The 20,820-nt window shown below is 43.7% G+C and overlaps 2 long non-coding RNA genes across 2 annotated transcripts; one reads left to right on the top strand and one right to left on the bottom strand.

Moving 5' to 3' along the window:
- Window positions 1-775: 775 nt before the first annotated feature.
- On the top strand, window positions 776-15,902 carry LOC137852471 (uncharacterized). Its single transcript, XR_011093860.1, has 3 exons — window positions 776-1,358; window positions 12,036-12,227; window positions 15,765-15,902. It is a non-coding gene; the product is annotated as an uncharacterized lncRNA (long non-coding RNA).
- Window positions 15,612-19,509, bottom strand: LOC137852472 (uncharacterized). Its single transcript, XR_011093861.1, has 2 exons — window positions 19,234-19,509; window positions 15,612-16,497 (listed from the first exon to the last, which is right to left on the bottom strand). It is a non-coding gene; the product is annotated as an uncharacterized lncRNA (long non-coding RNA).
- Between the last annotated feature and the right edge of the window lie 1,311 nt (window positions 19,510-20,820).

Below are 20,820 nucleotides of genomic sequence, written 5' to 3'. Positions count from 1 at the left end.
CATGCGCTGACCCCAACAAAAGAGCTAGCTGAAGAAACAAACCTTCAGGACACCTAAAATCACGTAAAATTGCAATCTGAGAGGAGAGAGAAAAGTAGCCTCTTCCAGTGTGATGGAGTTTTTTGAAGCTGTTTCAATGATCTTGAAACGTGGAAGTGTTTTATCATCACTGAGACTCCCTTAAAACAGTCAGCAGCCAAGCTCATGGTCACAAAGCTGAAATTTCTAACTATGCATACATTCAGCTAAAAACACCAGTGCACTGAGATGATCTCACAGGACCAGGCTCATCCACAGAGGTACTTTTATGAAACCATGACTCCACCAACAATGAGTCTGTCACGTGTTTTTCAGCGTGCCATTTACAAGCAATAAAGGCTGCTGTCATGCCTCCCACAAGATCCCTGATAAGAGAAAAAGATGATGCATTTATACAAAGGAGAAGCTAGCACACAGACCTTCAGAAAGAAACTTTTGATAATTTGCTTTTGATTCCAGTGTAACCTACAATAAGTTCATTGCTCTTTCCGAGCTCGTATACGTCTTGTGTTTCTCTTCAGGAATCATTTCTCTTCATTCAGCTTTTTACTCTGTTTAGGCAACCAGATTGATGTTGTGTGCCTGGACTGGGCGCTTTTCTGGCTTCCTGTGAAGCTAGAGGCTCAAACAATGGCATGTATCCATCCAAACGGGGAGATGCTTTATTTCTCACCAGTCTTCCTGACCCCTCCAGAAGCCAGTTTTCTTCCCCTTTTGTTTGTCCCCTCTTTTTCTCTGATTCCACTTACCCTTCAGCTAAGAAGCATCCAAAGATATTACTGTCGCCTTCTGCCATCCATAAAGAGCAGCCATTTGCTTTCATCTTCCTAAACATTTATATTAGACCAACGTAAAAGAGGAACAACCTCATGAGGCTTTGTCGTGAGAGATTAATCTGTGCGTGCTTCTTCTGTAGGAGCTGCAGCCCACTGTTCCTCTGGAAGACACCAAGCAGTCCATCTGTGGTCAAGAGCAGGTTTAATGGTTCTCCAGCCATCTTCCTTGCTGATCAGAGGTGGGACACATAACTGACGAACAGACAACATGGTCAAGATGCACCGGCTGCTCCCGTCTGCCTCAGGAAACACTCCATTACACCCTGGGCCATGAAAAAGATGAGTCTGAAGCTTCTGCCTGCAGTGGCAAACCTCTGAAGACCTCCAGCTGCAATGCTGTGGTTGCCACTTCCAGCTTTCTCTGTGGCTTAGGTGACCAGGGTCCCTGTTGAGCTGCCTGTAAGTCCCCATCCAGCTGGAGATGCCAAACTGGGGCAGCACTGGCTTTGTGGCTGGCTATTGAAAATGGTGTCTCTGATCCTGGTGAGTGGGTCACCTCAGTTTAGGGATCTTCCTGGGTCTGTCTGCAGCTCCTGCCTTTTCATACACCTGTCATTTTGACTCACAATGATTGCTGAGTGGCTCTAGCATCAAACAGCCTGCAAGGTTTTTTCCATAAGATGCTAGTTTTTGGACAGCAGGAGTGCCATAAATGAAAGCTAACAGACAGATATGAAAACAAGTTTTATCCCTCTGTCTTTCTCTTTTTCTCTCTGTCCTTTAGTGCAAAACCAGTTTGCAGGAGATTAATTTTATGTAAAGTTTTGCATTTCAGATTGTGATCAGCATTTTTTTTCCCTCCGTTGGCTCTGAGAAAACATATATTCAAGTTTGAGAATTCATCATGTCTGATTAATGATGTGTATATAGAGCTTTCTGTATCATCTTCCTTCTTTTGGTCTTTTTTATTCAGTTGTTTGCTGTACTCCAACCCTGCGGATAGATGGTTCTGCAGTGATAAATGTAAAGTTTGCATAAGCCATGTAACAGCAGGACAGCCTATTATCACTGTACATTTTCCATGGCTGTGCAAACCTCTGTAGGCTATTTTATTGCTAATAGATCCACAGAGAAACAGTAGTGATTTTATGACTCTTTTTAAAATGGAAATTCATGTTTGAGAAATACAACTGGGAGGAAACAGATGTAAACCACTTAAGCATTTGCAGAAAATTGAGATGCGCACTCTTATTTACAGACCCACATCGCCTCCATCGTTTTATTTTCAAAATTAAAATAAGCAATCTGTTTGCCATGGGAAATGAGGAACCGTAAACTTGTTGTTTTTCCTTTACAAAGCAATGGCCAGCATCACTGTCTCTGTGTTTAATGGAACAGCAGAAAAGGGATGACAATTGGCACCCCCCCCCCTCCAGGTTTTATTGTTTATAACACATTCCCTTTGTAATCTGCGTGAGAGGTATGCAAGTGGGAAAGATTTTAGCATAACTATGTGTCTGAATTCACATAATGTTATAAAAGCTAACATGATTAGCTAACCTATTATAAGGTTTTACCCAAGTATTTAAAGCTATTGGAAAATTGATTTAAAAATTTAATAGCAAACAATTGCGAAGCATTTACACTCATGTCAGAGTGCTAGTGTGCTCATTGCCTACACCAGCAGAAAATATTTTTTACTTCTTGCATGCTGGTTTAGATTACTGATTTTGAGGGCCAAGCACCCAATTGGAAAATTATTATAAAATATCCCTATAAGCTCAGTTCAAAGTGTGAACTCAGGAAATCATCTGTCAGAAAAGGACAGCACTGAACGTCTATTAGTTATTACAAGACTTTATGCTGATCTATATCCATGCAGACTGGAACGTGCACCCTCTTAGTGCTCTTTTAAGAAACGGGTGCTATATATACTTTGCAAATAGCTAACCAGGGACACAGGGTGTTATAGAGGCTTGGAGCTATGGCACAGCATTACTGAGGGCCAAGGCTGAAAGAGGACACAGTGAGCCCCTTGCTCTCCAGAAGTCACCACTAGGCACAGATTTTTTTCAGCTTTGTATTTCTGAATTATTGCCTGCTTTCCAGGAAAGTAAGGGGATACAATGCTTAAGTTCTTAAAAGGGACTCACAATATACCCTCAGAGATTTCTCCCATCTGAATAAGGCAAACGAGTGAGCAGTGTAAAAAGCTCTGTGTTCAACAACCTGCTGAAAGGCAGCCTTGAAGCTTGGATGAAGCTGGGTCCTTCTCCTCTGCAGACGTGCTGGTAGTCACCTGGACACCATATTCTTAAGAAGAATTTGAAATTCTGATGAAGCAGCTGGTCAAAAGGTGGAGGACATCGCTGAGATGCCCCATTTGGGCCTCCTCTCATGCCATAAGAATACAAGAAAAGAAAGGAGAGCTGCTTTTGTTCAGGGCAGTGCCACCAGCAGGTCTGGATCATGTCAACACAGCTTGCAAGCAGGAGAGGGAAGAGAGCAGCTGGGGAGAGCAGGGCTGGCAGTGTCAAGCACCCAGGGAGCAAGGATGCAAGCTCTCAGAGAGCAGAGTGAAGAGAAAGAAAAATCAGGTGTCAAGAAAAAATGGCCTGGGGAAGTGGGGAAGCAAAACAGCTGGGATAGGAGAGCTCCCATAAAGAGCAGAACCAGACACTAATTCCACATTTGGGAGAAAAGACTAAGACACATATTGCATTAAGGAGAGCTAACAATACAGACTGCCTCCCCTAATATTGTTCTTCCACGCGAGCAGTTTCCATAGTGATGTTGCTTGATTGCAAGCAAGAGAGGATGTGGCCATGAGGCGATCTCTGCAACGGTGCAGGTGGCTCCACAAAAATGCACAAGACCCTTGTATCCCTGAAGAATGGCTTGCTCCAGCTCCTGCCTGACGATAGGTGCAGGAAGGGACTGTCAGTTTTGACCTACCTGTGTGCAGAGCAGGGACACTCTCCTGCTCCGTCCCCAAAAGCCTGCAGAAAGCAAAGCCCCTTGCTGGCCATGCTGCATCTGCCACCAACGGGCCTGCCACATCCCAGCCTTGGTGACACCATTCAGAAAACGTGCTTCAGCCTTCCAGTCCATCACAAACAGCAGCGACACTGGTAAGCTGGAATAGACGGTGTTTCACACAAAATTGAAGTGAAAGAAATCTTTCTTATACTTTCCTTCACTTCACTCAGCACTGATAAGTACATTAAAGAGCTTTATTGACCCCTGGTAGTTAAACGGAAAGCTTTCTTGTTGCAGCACTGAAAGAAGGGACAGATTTTCCAACAGCTGTCTAATATCTCTGTCAACATGGAAATGAAATAGATTTAAGGACCTCAGAAAAGCATCCGAACATTTAGTGCCCAGTAATAATGAATTCCAATTTCCACATGCAGAAACTGGAATTACTCTCAGTCTGCTCTACCAGCTTTCTAAATAAACATCTGGTGCAATTTTATTTTTTAGAACAAAACAAAACAAAACAAAAAAACTTCCAAAAGCAGGCTTCTAACTGACCATCTCTTCATTAACCCAGCTACAGAGGCAAAGTATTTGAAAATGCTGCCGTGAACCCATGTGTCAAATTCAGGCCCAGAGGGAAGAAAAGAGCAAAAATAAATAGCCAAATAACAGGATAAATGAGAGCCAATTTCACTGGGTTTTGTGAGACACACCAAAACCCTTCAGATCCATGTTGAGCAGTGCTCAGATCAATGGACAAAGAGACAAATATCACAGTGTTTTCATTCCGCAGCTGCACACAGCGCTCCTTGTTCTTAGATCAAGGCATTGTGATGAGGAAAGATCAAGCAAACGTAGCCTGAGGACCTGTGAACAGATGACTGCTCCTTTCCTTGGTCCAGCCCAGCCTGCTATAGCTTGTATCTTAAAACCAACAACAAGATTGAGCAATTATTCCCTATACGCTTGTTATTGTCATCCAATAAAGCAGCATCTGAAATAATAGCCTTTCTCCTGCCACCCAAGGTTGAGTGCTGGAGAAAAAATGTATTGAAACTGATTAGGTTAGAGAGATAGGTCTGCATAAATAATTGCTATAAGTCAACTAAGTCAGAATAATAATAGCAGAGAAAATTAACTTTCAGGCAGAAAAGCTACCTGCCTATGCTCTTATTTATACACTGAAGACTAATTCAGCAAATGAAGAATACAATTCTTGGGACAAAGCAGGTAACCCATGGATTCATGATGATAGCTATCACAAAAGCCAGGTCTTGCTTGAGATCAACTGAACCCAAGTAGAGTTAAATTCATTATTATCATCATCATCATCATCATCATCATCATCATCATCATCATATCATATTAAGATTTATACAACTTTTCTTGGTTGTTTTGCCCCATTTGCCAGCAAGGGAGTCTAAATTTACAGATAATTATATAGAATACTTGAAACAATTCAAGATTTGCTTTCATACAGATGAAAGGTGTATTTTTTTTGACTTTTTTTTTTCCTCATATATGTCATCAGTTACTTTTTTCACAACTAGCACTCTGTACAGAGTAGATTTCTTCTTCAATTAATATTGCAGTAGTGATTAAAGATTTCTGCTTCTCTGTGCAGTCAACAGCAATTTGAATGTGGAAAACCTTTTGGCAACCCTCCCTTTCACAGGAGAGGCATTGTCTTGGGTCAGTATCTCATCCCTTCAAGGTCTCTCTTCTTGGTCTTGAAATAATATTTATAGCCCCATTTGTCTTGTCAGTACCGTTCCCTCTTCACAAGAAGGAACCAGATCAGAGCAATCATTACCACCGTGTTTAATGCAGGAGTCTACATCTAATAACAAATTCTCTGCTTGGGCCAAGTCAATGAGAGCAGTGCTGTGTCTGCTGAGCAGGTCTCTTGTCTCTATGCTCATTCTGAATAACCTTCTGTTTTTCTTTTCAATTTTAACTTCCATTTTTGTATTACTATTCCAGAAATTGATGTGCTTTAAATAATCTGATAGGTTCTCTAGTTCTTGGCTATTTTCAGTGAAGTGCATTTTGTATGGATTATTTTGCTCATTGTCCTAAACACCAAAAAAAGTACATTTTTTTCCAGTGAAAGGGAAGGAAGTTTGGCAATTCTGTATTCAGGACAGAATGTAAGTTAAATAATCATGTGATGATACACTGTGTAGACAAGTTAAGCAAACAAAACCTCCCCCCCAAAATGATGTTTCACAGTTACAAAGTGGCTTTCCTACCAGCCATTAGGTTGCAGTTGAGTGCATCACACTTTTAAGTCTAAAAAGCTTTCCTTGTACGTCTAGATTAGCAAGCATGAGACTCCTTATTGACGATTAGCTAATACATTTCTGTATTTTCATTCACATGCAGAATGTAAATTGGACAGTGGGCTTGTGAACTGGCAGGAACTGCGAGGCACATCAGTATTGAACTCACAGTGTTTTCATTTTGAGGAGTGCTTTCACATTATATTTGTACTGAGCTTGCAGTTATATTGCAAGTGGCCAAAGCCAAACTTTTAGAGATTCTACAAACAACCTAACCATAGACTGCAAGCATGAGAATGGAGAAGTAGTCCCCAAACCCTTTTTATCACATAAGAAACTTGGAAAGATACAGCTAGCAAGGAACATGTGAATGGCTATGAAAATGTGGAAAAAACAAAACAGAACAAAACAAAACAAAACAATCAAAAATCAAAAGGCTGATAAAAGAATTGAGACTGTGTGCATGCTTTAAATCTCAGAAATATGAAGGATTCTTATTATTATTAAAACTACACAAAAGGAAATTCCCGTGACTGTAGAAACATTTATCATCAAGTTTGGAATGCCTGTATTTGGCAATAGTGTATGTTTTCTTACAGATTCATAAAGCATTTTACACTACAAGGCTTCCTATATCCTAGATGTTTAAAATATGAAAGAGAATCCTATTCCTTTTAGATGCCCGGTGTTCATATCTGAAATCACATTTTGGCCACAAAAGAGAAATTAATAAGCCATCACTCACCATTTTCTGTGGTAATTAAGGAGTTGCACTAAACTGAGCATTGCAAATTTTCTATGTGCCAATTTGCTGCCACTTTTTAGTACACTGGCTGAGGAGTCCAGAAATCAAAGAGATGCTGGCGACTTCAAACATGAATACATTCAGCTGTGCTGTTCTGAATGAAAATGGACACAGAAGTGGATGTTAACATTTTTCTCTATGGAGTCCTTTTACACAGGCATGTTTGATGCTTTCTTCCCCATGCCAAAGCTGGAATTAAGTAATGAATAAACATGTCTCACTGAAACAACTTTGACATTTCAACTAAGTTTCCCCATTAATTAAGGTAAGGTTGTCCTGGCCCCCCAGAAAAGGAGTCGAAATTTGAGAGAACCTGGTGGCTGAAGTATAGTATAAAAAAGCTGTATGAACACTTTGTTAAATGCACAGATTTAACCCTGCTGTTTTGCTCCTAATCATTATTAATTGCCTCCAGTGGTGGACATTAATTTCCCTATTGCAGCAACATGCATCTTGAGTTTGGGCATATCCTAATATATCAAGTGGGACAGGTGATATAATTCAGCTGGTCACAGCTGGAAAGAAGACAGCCACCCACATGCAAGCAGTCTGTCAGCCTTAGTTACGCTGCAGACACCACTGCAGCCTCCATAACAACATTGTACATTTATCTCTGGGGATAACTTTACAAGAAGTATAGCTGATCGGTTCATCCTATTTAATCTGCTGTTGTCTTAGCAGTAATAAGAATGCTTTCACCTAAGCTTTAGCTGCAGATTTGGGGGTGGGGGTGTGTGGGAGGAATTTGCATGCATGAGACAGAATAGCCTGAGCCTTTCCCTGCCAGTAGGAAGGGGAGGTGTGGGGATGGCATCCCAGATTCATGGAAGGTGAAACGGAGCAGCCAAAAGTCCAGTGTCTCCATCTGGGCCATGAGAGGTTTGCACAAATGGTTTCTGTTTCTGACAATGGCACATTTACAGGTGTAGAATGTTTCCTTTGAAAAAGTCTTGCCCAAGTGTCCTGATTATAGAGTTAATTAAACATGCAAATTGCTGCTAGCTCAGAGCGCCTTCCCTAGCACATCCCATAACTCCACTTCAGCTGCCATTGCATGTATTGAATTCAAGCTAGAAGATAAAGGACGTTTGGGCAAATAAAAGACTGCATAAAAGAATTTCAGGATTTGGCCCAGAGGAATGATGAGGGTTTATACTAAGCATGACCAGGTCCTGCCATTGCTTGTCTTCAAATATAATTAAACTTTTTTTCAGCACTGAAATTACCTTTGTTTGTAGCAACCAGGAAAGAATAAGCCATCAGTATGCACAAGTTTGGCTGCCTGTTCAAAGCACATTGTCCAAACATACAAAAATCAACTGTCCAAAAAAATACAAAGAAAAAAAATAATAAAGGAGGAAATTTAGGATGTGGAGAATTTCTGGAACAAGATCTTCCATTTCAAATTTTTCAGAGAATTGTGAAAGCACCTTTCCAAAAGCAAATGTCTTTGTGATATAAAACAGCAGATGTATTTTGGCGATCTGAAAGAAGAGCCTCATGCTTCATTTGACAAGGCTTGAAGGCAATTCATATTCAGACCAGCTTGGCAATTCCTGGTAACTAATCCACTCTCAAATTCACAACTGAAAAAGTGAAGTGCAAGAGTTTAAAAACACAACTCAGTTATTTAAGAGAACAAGTCCTCTTGTAGCAGCCTGACATGAACTTGATGGATCTTCTTTCTAGTCCTTAGTTCTTGTGCCTTTCCGATGATCCTTACCTTATAGCTCTTATCCTACACTGCCTTTTGCAGAAATGTCCCATCATTCAGGGATGGCACCACACAAGTGTAGTTGTTTAATGAATCAGAACATTTAGGTGAAGTTAATCCATAGCATCTTAGCTTGTGGTAACATTTTACCTATTTTAGCCTATAAGCATTATAAATTGTGTTTTCAAATGCTCAATGATTAAGCTCAATGCATATAACCTAGATGAAAATCATCAGCAATAGAGAAAGAGGAAATATATACTTATGTTGCTTTGAAATGGTTTAGTTCTTCACTGCCCCTGTGAACTGCTCCGTACAAGGACTCCCAAACAATACCTCGATAATCATATCACCATTTCTTTAAAAGTGACCTTCTGTCCTGACAGCACCTGAATTATGTTGTTGGCTTTTTCTGCTGGGATGACACATCATCCAAGTAAAACCTCCGCTAGGGTCAGGGCTGCCTCCTGCCTTTGATCTCCCCCTTTTCCCATAGAAGGGCTGTCCAGGGCTGTGTTTACCATGTCCTCGTCCCGCAGCTTTGCTGGAGGGACGTGGCATTCCCCCCACTGCAGCTGGTCTGGCTCCACGGCTGCCTGACTTCTCTCAGCCTTCCCTGGAAGACTCTTTCCTCTTAGTTGTGGACAACTTTATATTTCATCTGGAGTGACACCTGATTTGGAGGTCTGGAACACAGTGTTTATGCTTTTTTTTTTTTTTTTTTTTTTTTTTTTTACCACTTCTAAGGCATGCTGTTTTGCTATCCAAGAACTGAGTGAAGGGCTTAACAGGGGGACAAAAATCCAACAAGGAAGGAAAACAATTCTGGATATGCTGTGGTTGCTCTCATGGACTTACACGAGGTGTTTTTTGTTATCTGGGCATCAAAAGCGTTTGAGTTAAGCTGCCAGTACCACTCTGTCACAGATCTCTCTGCCAACCTGTGAATCAGATGCTCGCTATCAAAATGGGTCAATGAAACTGTTGTGCTGCCTGTTTTGGATGGCTGTGCCAAATAGCTTTGTTTTAGCTAGAAATATTATTTATGAGTTATCACAGGATGATTCCAGTGTTATGATCACTGTTATTAACATGAGTTTAAAGGAACAAAGGCTTTGTACTAAAAAGGAAACAAGTAGGAAAAAGCCTCGCACAATGGTATGCAGGCAGAGTTCTTTACAGCAGTATACATTTCCCTGTTAATTAAAATAGTTAAACTGGGGAACCAGACATTGATGCAATATGTTGTTTCCATTCTGGAAATACATTCACTAAGAGTTAATAAATAATCTATGAATTCTAATCTTTTAAAGTCATTTCAGAGGGATGAAGTCATCTGCTATAATTGTAAATGCAGTACCTCTGCCTTCACTGCATTCAAATGGATAGGTGAGCAACTGATTAGAGGTGCTGCGTTGCTAGAGATAGATGCCCCAATTTAAATGTCACACCATTTGTTTTTAGCAAATTGAGTTGCTAGAATAATATTTCCTTCTATTGTAAGGCTTTAGGCCTGGATTTCTACCTGTTTTGTCCCAGATTTAACAGGGCAAAGGGATTCATTTTCTTCCTGTTAAATCTGCAGGGACTGCCTCACTGATGCTGACTCAGTATATAGGCCAGATTTCCACACTGTGCAGTTCTATCTACCTGCTGCCAGATTTACAGAAGCATCACACACTCATTTTGGCACCTGAGGCAAATCTTGCTGCAAGAGCACAGCAGGAGCTGCTTGCAAAAAAACTTAGGGGGGTTGTTCTGTTTTGTTTTGCTTTTAACAGAACCCGAGCTGACTTCCCTGGAAAATCAAGCTTTCAGTGTCTAATTTTTGCCTCTTCGATCCCAGGCCCTTAAATTCATCCAAAACAGAAAGTGCATGACAGGCTGTGAACTCCCTGGGCAGGGGGCGCACATCGTTTCTGGAGCTGGTTTGCCACCCCCAGACTGCTGCCAGGACCAGGGTGGACCACGGACCCCTGGCTCATGGGTGCGACGTTGTCTGGCCGATGCAATCAGGACTGTGGCACAGACGTGTTCATCTCCCATACCCATGTTTCCATAATCAGGTTTAATTCTCTTGCTGACAGTCAAATGAGCTGACACGAGGCTGTCAGTCTGTGCAAGCCACGTCAAGCTTCAGATTCACTCAGCTTCTGTCAGCTGCTTGCTTTTGACAAAATGTCATGGTTTAGAGCATGGATCATCCTCATCTGTAGTGAGCAGTGAGTTTTAATTGAAATTGCATCATCAGAGAGCTGCAGTCAGGCACTGCTATGTTTCTTGGTGATCACAAGCCCAAAGGAAATGACTTGAATGAAGCACAGAGCCAACGAACTACCCGGCCAAGGTCCCACCTAAAGGGAAACCCAAGCACACTTGGAAGTACACACACGCTCAGGACAAAAATCTAATTTACCTCTCACCTCCTGGAGCATTACAGAAATGTATCCCACTGGAGATCCAGCCCCAGCTAAACCTGGTGCTGTAAAAAAGAAAGACAGACCACACCACTCCCCCAGCTTATTCAGTATCCCAGCCTTTTACGTGGATATCAATGGCAGCATTGTCCAGTGAATACATTACAGAGAGACAGTCAAAAATGGTATATCAATGATAGCATCTTTAATAGCCATAAAAATAAAGTGAGGAAGACAGGGGGTGATAAATAAAGAACAGCCAGTATTGATCCATCTGCATCTGGTTTGTTAGATTTCTTATACAGTTCATGGGAACAAAAATCTGTCAGTTCGTCCTCCTTCACAATAAACTGCTTCCCATTAACAAGCAGCAGATGATCTCATGGGTTTTAAAGGAACATGCAAGAGAGATCTGCAAAAAAGGGTATGATGAGGATTATTAATATAGCAATAAATTTCATCAGCCTTGCCTCTTAAAACTAGGACAACTGCGCTTAGCAATAAAAATAATAATAATAGTCTGAAGCTCTTCTGCAGCTCCATAACATCCCTGTGTCACTCACTGGTACGATAGCTTTAAAAGTGGTGCTTAAGACAACCCGCTGAGAAAATATCCCTTTCAGTGCTCTGAGCATGCATTAATCCTTGATCCCACGTGTGGCAGCTTCATCATTCAGTCCTGCTGCGTCTGAGGATGGTTTGGTCACCTGGCAGAGGACGAGAAGGAGACTTGGGGTCCTCTGGTCACCTGGTGGAGTGCCTGGGCTGCAGCTGTCCTGGCTGGCCTGCCGTCGGCACGACTTACCATTTTGGGTGGACTCTCATCCCTCTCTACACTCTCTTTTGCTTTTTCTCAGCTGGGGTGTGCTGGCACATCCTATGACACCAAAACGTCTTCCTGCTTTCAAGGCTGTGCAGAGAGAGGGAGAATCAAAACACCGAACAAACAACTTTGCCTTCTGGCTTTTCACTGTGTCCCCTCTTCTAAAATGAAAGCTAGGCCTTCCTCTCTCTTTTTCCAAGGACCATATGTCTCAAAAGTTTGGTGTCTCAAGACCTGGAGAAAACCTTTTGCACTTTGTGACATGACCACATTGGAGAGGAAGAGGCCACAGGCAGAGGTAAGGGCTGCTCTGCGATGGACTGGGCTGTGATGGTGGGAATGCCCAGCAACCTCTGGGATTTTTAACATCTCTCCTCAGCTGCAAAGGCCAGGTGAGTGACTGACGCTTGGGTTTAGCACACAGCTTACAGCATATGCTAGTTTGGCCAGATTATTACAATATCAGAGTTTGTTTGCCAGCAAGTATATGGGGGATTTTGGAGTTCATTTGTACCTGTGTTTGGTGGGCTCCATGTGCTCACTAGTATGTCAATATTTTTCCCTTTAAGACCCCACACACTTGAGGCTACACTGCTGGAGCATTTGGGAGGCCTTTCACAGGGCTGATGTCTACCTCTGTGGAGGGGATGCCTGAGCACACTGTCCACTTCCAGCCACAGCATATGCTTACATATTTTGGACAGGAACAGCAACGTTTCTAGTAAAGACATAGCACTAAACATAGAGCTCAGAAATACTGCCCATTTTCAATTAACTCAAACTGCTGAACGCGATTTCTGCCAGGATTTGGACATGATGCAGTTCTGCTGCATCACTAAAGACACATAGGGCTTCTCACACAGTATTTTCCCATCTCACCTTCTGTCTTCCTGCAATATGAGCAAACTGACTTATTGTCTCATCAGATTCCTATTTCCCTCATCTGTGCCGCAAGAGGGATAAAGCCCTGTTAGGGACAACAAGAGGCAAATAGCTTCCAGAAACCCACTGCTGCCACAGTTTACCAGCTCCTTAAACTCAGCTTGTTATCCCAGGCCAGGAAGATGAGGGCAATTTAATGGAGAAGCCAACACAACTATCTTCCAGCACCTGGGAACAGGTGGAGCTGCTGCTACAACACGTTACCTGGTGCAGCTTTCCTTGCCCCAAGCCTCTCTGTGTGTTTCAGATGCTACTGTACAGTGTACTTTAATACAGCTCCCTTCACAGAGGGAGGCAGAGGAGTGTTGAGCGATATTGTTATAAACAAGCCTTTAACTCAATGGGGTTGTTTGACAGAGTCGGAGCTCTGTATCCCGCTTGTTTACACGTATGCAGACACACACACGTACGTACACACACTTAAATAACCTCTGCAGCTTAAAGCTCCGTTACTCCCTTTGTCCTTGCATCCTTTCCTCTAATGTTTATGACCCGTTTTCAAAGGCATGCGCTGGTATCTGATGATCTGTGTCTTTTCAAGTCTGCGTGCAGACACGCAATCCCGCTGTCTGGTAATGCTTCCGACGGACAGCCTTCCACCAGGCTCGCTTCCCTCTTCCCTCCTCTGCCCCCTTCCTGCGGATAAAAATGACTGATGAAGCCCATTACTTATCTATCAGATAATAGATCTACTTCGACACAGATTCCTTATGAAACTCTCTCTTAGCAAAATTTGTTCTGGACGTGGAGGAGGCACTGGGCTAAAACATTGCTTTCTTTGGGGGGTTAATTTAGCATTTAAATTCTTTTCCTCTACTGATTTCTTTTGTGGAAAATTGGTCCCCTATGTACAGCAGAATTTAGCTGATCCATACATTTGTGGTATGGGAAAAAAAAAAGGCAGTTTTGTAGTAAAAAATTCTCCCCATAATGCTGACAGCATCATGGCTTGTGGACATGATTAAGATGCATACAACAAAATCCTGACACCCAAACCAGGAGAAGGTAGTGCTGTCCAAAAGGGTTCAGTTACTTTCTGTTAGCTTTAAAGCTTTGCCAGTGATTAAGAGAGAGAATTAACTGTGTTTTGCAGCTTTGGCCACGTTTCAAAGCACTCTGCCCTATTACACTGAGTGCTGAACAGTTCAAGCCCAGCAAAAATGCACAGCAACAACTAGAGGCTGGGTTGGTTTCTGTGCTCAGGGCTGCTCTTCTACTCTGCCTCTGTGGTACTTGGGCTCAGTACACACATGGTATATCCCAGCTGCATCAAACTCTTGCAAACACATCCAAACCCAGAGAAACTGTGATTTCCTTGCCGGTTCACAACACTTTTTTGACAAGAGAAAAGATGCTCCCAGCAGAAATTCCAGGACTCCACACCCAGGCCAACATTTCTCTCCTGAGGAATTTGCAAACCCTGCAAGGCAACCTCTGGAGTTCAGCAGTCGTGGCAGGGCCCGCTTGTCAGGCAGGCAGCTCCCCACAGCCCCAGGCTTTTTCTGTCTCTTTCCACGGACAGCAGGATGTGCTTGAAGGCTCTCAGAGAGCCCCATGGCTGCACAAAGCCCTCTGCACCCTGCAGAATGGTCCCCTTCCCTTGCCTCTGCACACAGACTCCTCCACGCCTTTCCTCAGGACCTGCCTCCACCTTCATTGCACAATGGGGCATTTCTTCTGCACTCCTTTTTCCTGCAGACTGATGTCCCCTCTCCGTGGGGCTGTGAGGAAGAGGCTGGCAGTGGCTGTTTTCCATATATCCTTGTGGGGGATGTATAGATGGCTACAGTTCCCAGTTTGGCAGCGCGCCCAGAAATAGCTCTTGCAGAAATATATATTCCTGAAGTGACCTAAAAATAACCCAGCGGTAGCCTGAAGCGTGTATACAGTCAGAAGATGAAGATGCAGGAGGTACAAAACGCTGCTCTGCCTGCACCTGTGTCCCAGGGAGCACATTTTTGGTGGTGTAAATCCAGCCATGGTCTGCGTGCCCTGCCTCACACCCCCACAACCACCTCCTGGAGTGAAGGACTTGCCTTGAAATATCATTTCTGCCTTCAGGAAGGGACTGGATGGAGCTGCCCCCAAACTTTGGGGGCACCAACACTTCACCTGTACATCTGAAATGAGCCCCTGAGAGGTACAAGGTCTCATTGACCCAAAACCTCTTCCAGCACCTTGAGCAGATCAGTGACTGAGGTACCTGGTGCAGGCAGCACATCACAGAGAAGGAGCCAGGGCTTCCCACTTTCCACCCCAGCACCACTTCTCTTCACAAATGTAAAATACTCAAAAAAACAAACCAAAACAAAACAAAACAACAACAACAAAACACAAACAAACCACAAAAAAACAAAAACAAAAAACAACAAACAACAAACAAACAAATGAACAAAAAATCCCAAACCAAAACAGCTGCTCTCATGTGCAATTAGTTTTAATATTGCATGCTGTACAGAAATAGAGTCAAATTAGCTTCAGCAGGTTTATCTCCATTTTTAACAGCAGTGTCTGAGAGTCAGCAGAGTCCTTCACAAATCCCATGCCCAAAATGCATATATGAATATATTGAGAAATTAGCATGAAATGGACAATATGGCAAACTTATTTCACATCTCCAGACAAAGACAAATGAAAATCAAGAATCTCTGCAGCATCATGGAACAAAAAAAAAAGCATCTTATTGAATAAATTACACTTGAAAAGGCAGCCGTGTTTTCTTAATGGTCAGAGATTGATTCTCAGGACCAGAAGCCTGAACCAGCAAACAAAGTACCTGCTTCTGTCTGCCCTGTTCGGAGAGCTTGCAGAGCCAAGTAAATAATTCTTAGTAGATAATTTACCCACACAAAAGCTTTTTTTTTTTTTCTTCTTTTTTTTCCCCCCCCCCACTTACTGGATGTCAGTACCTTGATTGTGGCTTCCTCTAATTTATTTGTAATTCAAATTTAGTTGTCCAATTTATTATCTTTCTCCTTTTCTAACAGGTTAGATGGACTGTGAAGGGTCTGTTACAAGTATTTCAACCTGTCTGTTCAGAAAAGGGCTGAGTTCATCACAAGCGACATCACACAGGATTGGGTTTTTCCTCCATCTGCATCAGTGCAAATTTTGTCATCGGGAAAAGCACTTTGGGCTGCTTTTGACGGGCTTTATTCTGCTGGAGGATGTTTGCTCAAAGCTTCAGCCCTGGAAAAGTGGTTGTACTGTGAGCTGTGTATGAGCAGGGCTGAAATGCAATCTTCTTTTTATTACCTTCACTTGAAATAGCAGCACCTGCAGCCATGGGCTGGTCTGCCAATGGTACAATCAGACCTGCATCCAACTGCCAGGGTACCTGTGCTACAGGAAAATGTCCTGAGGAACTGGGACCGTGCTGCGTTCAGCAGTGTCCCTGTTAAATGTACTAATTGCGGAGCACACAATGAAGAGAAATGGTGGCAGCAGTGGTGGATGAAAGATTTTGTCCCTCATTAGGCAGGTTGAAGCTTGAGACTCTGGTAGAGCTTTGTCATCTCAGCCCAGCACTTCTGCTATATGGCAGTATTCAAGCGTGCAAACTTCAAATGGGTTTTCCACAGGCACTCATGCAAGCCAGACTCCATCCTTCGAATGTCTGCGGAGAGCAAACAGACAAGAGATGGGAAGCCTGGGCAAAGGGAAGCCTTTTCCAAACTGCCAGCAACACAGCTCCACTTAATGTAGTCCCTGCTGCAGTCCCTGAAAGTGAAAGACGAGAAAAAATAGATCAAGGACAAGTCAGCATCAGCCAGCCACGTCCTAGGCAGGGCACCAGCTCTCCATGAGTATTTGCTGCCATTCACACTGCTGCTTATGGCTCTTTCTTCTTTATGTAGTTATAAAAGGACAATCTTAAGTGTCAAATCATGAAAATCTGAGCAGAGGATGGGGTTTCAGAGTGGTGCTCCTCGGTTACAGTGAGACTTTACCTAAAGAGTGGTGGTCAAGGAATGACCACCTCAGATAGCATCTTTATAACAGTTTTACTGTGTAATCTGGTAAAAATCAGGCAAGACTTGGGAAGCCTAGTTATCATTTTCATTCACCTCCCCAAGAATGAGGTGCAGGTGTATGGGGGGCATCGTGTTTTGGGTTTGGGTTTGAACCGGGGTGGTTTCTCAGCCCTTGGCAGTGCTTTCTGGAGGAGTCCTGAGCTGGGAGGGAGAGCTGGGCGGTGGGGCTGAATTACCTGGAGTCCTTCTCTGCATGTGTAAAATGGCATAGCTGCTGTTCGGAAAAGCACATGGACCAGAAACACATCCAGCAGATAGAAGGCAGAGAGACCCAGAGGAAAAAAAGTGCAAGGTAGAGTTGTTGCTTAAAATAAATTTCAGAAATCCCAATTGCCCCTTTTCTGTACCGCTGGCAGAGCAAGCCTTCATGCTAAAAGCTGAGGAGGGACAGGAAGGAACCAAGGCCCTGTGGATAATTCAGGAGTGACATGCCATGCATGAGAAGTGCTGCTGAAAAATGCATGAGAGCAGCTTAGCTAAAAAATGGACTGTGGAAATGTTGGCTTCCTTGGAGGAACCACGAGAATAAAAAGAGAGAAGCAAATGAGCATCAGAGTGAGAACAGACAGCTCTCAAAGGCTTTCCCTTTGAGAAATCCCTGAAGTGGGAATGCCACAACCTGCTGCTGCCTTGACAGTTTTTTGGGACAAGTAAAGCTCTGCCTGTGCTGTGAATATGGGTGAGTTAGAGGACTCATTTACGGGGCAGGCCTACACACCCCAGCAAATGCAGCAGGCAAGGAGCAACTGAGGAAGGAACATCACATCCAGGTCCTCCTCCTTGCCACTCCATCTAGAATCCAAACACCAGGAAAAAAAAAGAAAAAAAAAAAAAAAAAAAAAGAGTTAATTTGCAGATGGGTCTATAAGGCAGGTTTAAGGATGCCATCAAGCAGCAGCACTGCCCGCTTGCTGAAATGCTTCCCAGACTGGGGGGAAAGTGAGCTTTGTCTTTGCCTCTTGTGGGGCATCAAGCACGGGGACAGGATGAGGGCAGTGATAGGAATGGAAATTTAGCACTGCACTGCCAGTCTGATCCAGCACATCTGTGTGTGTGTCCCCATGAGCATCTTTTAATTAGCACCAAGCCTAGAAATCAGATGGCTGCTTCACAGCCTCTCTCTCAGGATTTTTAAGGGACCCCTCCGTTGTGCAGTTTAGTTGCAGATTTACAAAGGAGATGGGAAACCCATGAGGTGTACCAGGCACTGATGCAGTGTCCTGGGTGCAGGGGGGCAAAAGCATCCCCAAACAGGGGGAGTGGGGAGCTGGGGGAGCCTGAAACCCAATTAGGGCTTGGCCAGCCCAGCTGATGCCCAGCTGCCAAGGCCCAGAGGAAACCCTCACAGAGGGGGGTGAGGGTCTCAGCTGGCCCCAGCAGTTGTGATAGTTTTATCAGGTACTTAAAACATTCTCAGTGTCACCAGTCCCAGTCAGCATGCAACAAAGGCAAAGCACAAACTGACCAGGCAGGACTTGAAACCGACCAAATGCCCTTGAAACCAACTAAAATTAGAATTGGCTGAAAAGGGAATTTTGGGGAAAAAAATAGCACCATTCATTTTTTATTTCCCCTGACCTCAGGAGGAGAATGGATTTCTTCCACTCGTGTATCTTTAAGCTATGGGGAAGGAAATTCCATGCAAAATTGTTTTATTTTCTTCAAAGCTGTTGAGACACTCCAAATAGATAACTTAGCATTTCATTTTATGATGTCAGGAGGAGAGCTTAGGTCTTTAAAATACTAAAACATTTTGGTTTTCATAAAAAGTATTGAATTCATTGATCCTATTACTTTGACATGCTCTGTGATAGTGTATGCTCAGCGAGTCCACAAACTTTTGGGACAACCTGTTACAGCCTCAAGGAATACACTGAACAAGTGCTACACAAAGCATGAAATATGAAACACAAAGACACAAGACAGAATGAAGTGAAACTCTGCTCCAATTTCAAACCATGCATAAACAGATTTCCTTTCAATAAGCATTGCTCCTGTTTTTTTTTTCCACCTCCCTTGTGTTTCCCTTGTGTTCTAGTTTTAAGGAACAAGAATGCGTGGTATCTCCACCTGCTCCAAACTTTTGTTATTCTAAAGCTGGATCCCATCAGAAATGGGCAGAGAAAACCATTTAGAAAATTTGTACCTTTTTTATTGTATTCTCTCTACTGATAATATGGTCCCACTAGGAGGTACCAGTAACCCTTCATGGCCAGATTTAAAGATCAAGGAGATAAAAGTCAGTGGCTGTGTTCTGGACCAATTTTCAATAACTATTTCCCAGCCTTTAAAAACAACCAACCACCCACCAACAAAAACAAAGCTGGGTAAAGTATAAAATGTTATAGCTTTTTTTTTTTTTAAAGGGAGACAGCCCTTACTGGTGGTGTCTGTGTCTTTCATGGACCATTGTAAATTGTACCTCTTTTCCAAATTTCCTACCGCATGGATCTTGTTGAGAGATGAGGGAGCCTGAGAGAGACTGCAGTGAGTGAGCCTTCTTTCAGCTCCTTCTGTAAAGGTCTGATGTCTTGCTGGAGAAATGCTGGCAGAAAATGTGCAATACTTCTTTTGTGGCCAGCACAGCTTTTTCTGCAACACATGCATTGCTTTCTGATTTTTAAGTCACGGGAGCAGCACGGCTGTCTCCTCAGGGGTTTCTCTCAATTCCCCCAAAGAACAGGGGAGGGGATGGAGATGGGTGGACCCTTGCCCAGCACCAAAGTGGCAATTCATGCTTTCCTTTATTTACAGAGTTCACATTAGCATCACCCAAACACAGCTATTCAGGGCTTTTCACCCTGCTTTACAGCTCTGCATCTCTTTGCTGGTGAGCCAGCTTTCAGCTCGCACAGGCTGTGGCTGAGGTTTGGAAATTCAGACCATGCTTGTTTGTACAAAGCAGCAGCTCCTGCCTCCCTCCTTTCCTCCTGCCTTCCCCACAAAAACAAGCCAAAAACCCCATCCCTTTCAGTGATGGACATCGCTGCAACATAGCCATGTTTGGAAGGAAGAAAACAAAACAAAACTGCAGATGTACTGCCTTGCTGCTTCATTGGGAGAAATGAGAGTAGCAAGCTCTGGAAGTAAATCTGCCTCTCGCTCAGCACCAGATAACCGGCAAGTGTTCATCCATCTGCTGTAAGCAGTCAAACTGTGAGCCCGCCGACACGATGTTACGGTGGTGTAATCGACTGAGGCTTTTTTGGGCTGGGCACTATGCCCGCACGCCGGGGTGGCCAGGGACAGAGCTGCTCCTCAGCACCCTGCTGGTGGCTGGGTTGGAGTGGGTGGGTTGTGCATGAGTGCTCCCAGCCCTTCGCAGCTGTCCCTCAGATCTCCGTGCCGGGGTCTCGCCTGCAGTCACTCGTATCAGTTACCAGCCCTGTCACTGAACTTCTGCCTCAGCATTTGGGTATGAGCCCCTATTGTCATCGCCTTTCCCCGCGGTGGCCTTACATGGGCAAGCGGTGTGGTGCTTGTAATGTATTCCCCTCAACATCCACAGCAGCTGGTGGTGTGACCCCACAGCCCACGGCAGTGACTGACCTCTCCGGGAGTTCAGCTGGTCATGAAACCCATAGTGGAGTCACCTTGTTCTGCAGGGCTTCCCAGAAATGTTGCCAGGTGCTGGCACTGCTCGGTGTCACCATTATCATATCCCATGGCCAGTGGCACGGTGCTGGGGATGAGGTGGGAATGATGCTGCATCAGGCAGAAAAAACAGACCCCGAAGAAAACATCAGGAAAATTACTCTGAAGTTGTGGCTCATTAAAGGAAAACATGCTGAGATGTTTTTATGCTCCTGCTACTTATAAAAGAGCCAGTTAAGACCACTTATTATGGTAATTACAGAAAGGTAAAGAGAGACCTAGCGAAGATTACAGCACTTCAGTACACCATCAGTGGGGCTTAAGTGAAATGTATTTAGGACTCAAACAAGGCATCTCCCACATACCTGGGCAGGGGATAACAGCTCGGATAGCTGCCCCGTTCCCACCCCCAGAG

The sequence above is a fragment of the Anas acuta genome, chromosome 2, assembly GCF_963932015.1.
Source record: "Anas acuta chromosome 2, bAnaAcu1.1, whole genome shotgun sequence".
NCBI lineage: Eukaryota > Metazoa > Chordata > Aves > Anseriformes > Anatidae > Anas > Anas acuta.
Note: the sequence above shows the minus strand (reverse complement) of the source record. Positions and strands in the feature narration are given on the sequence as shown.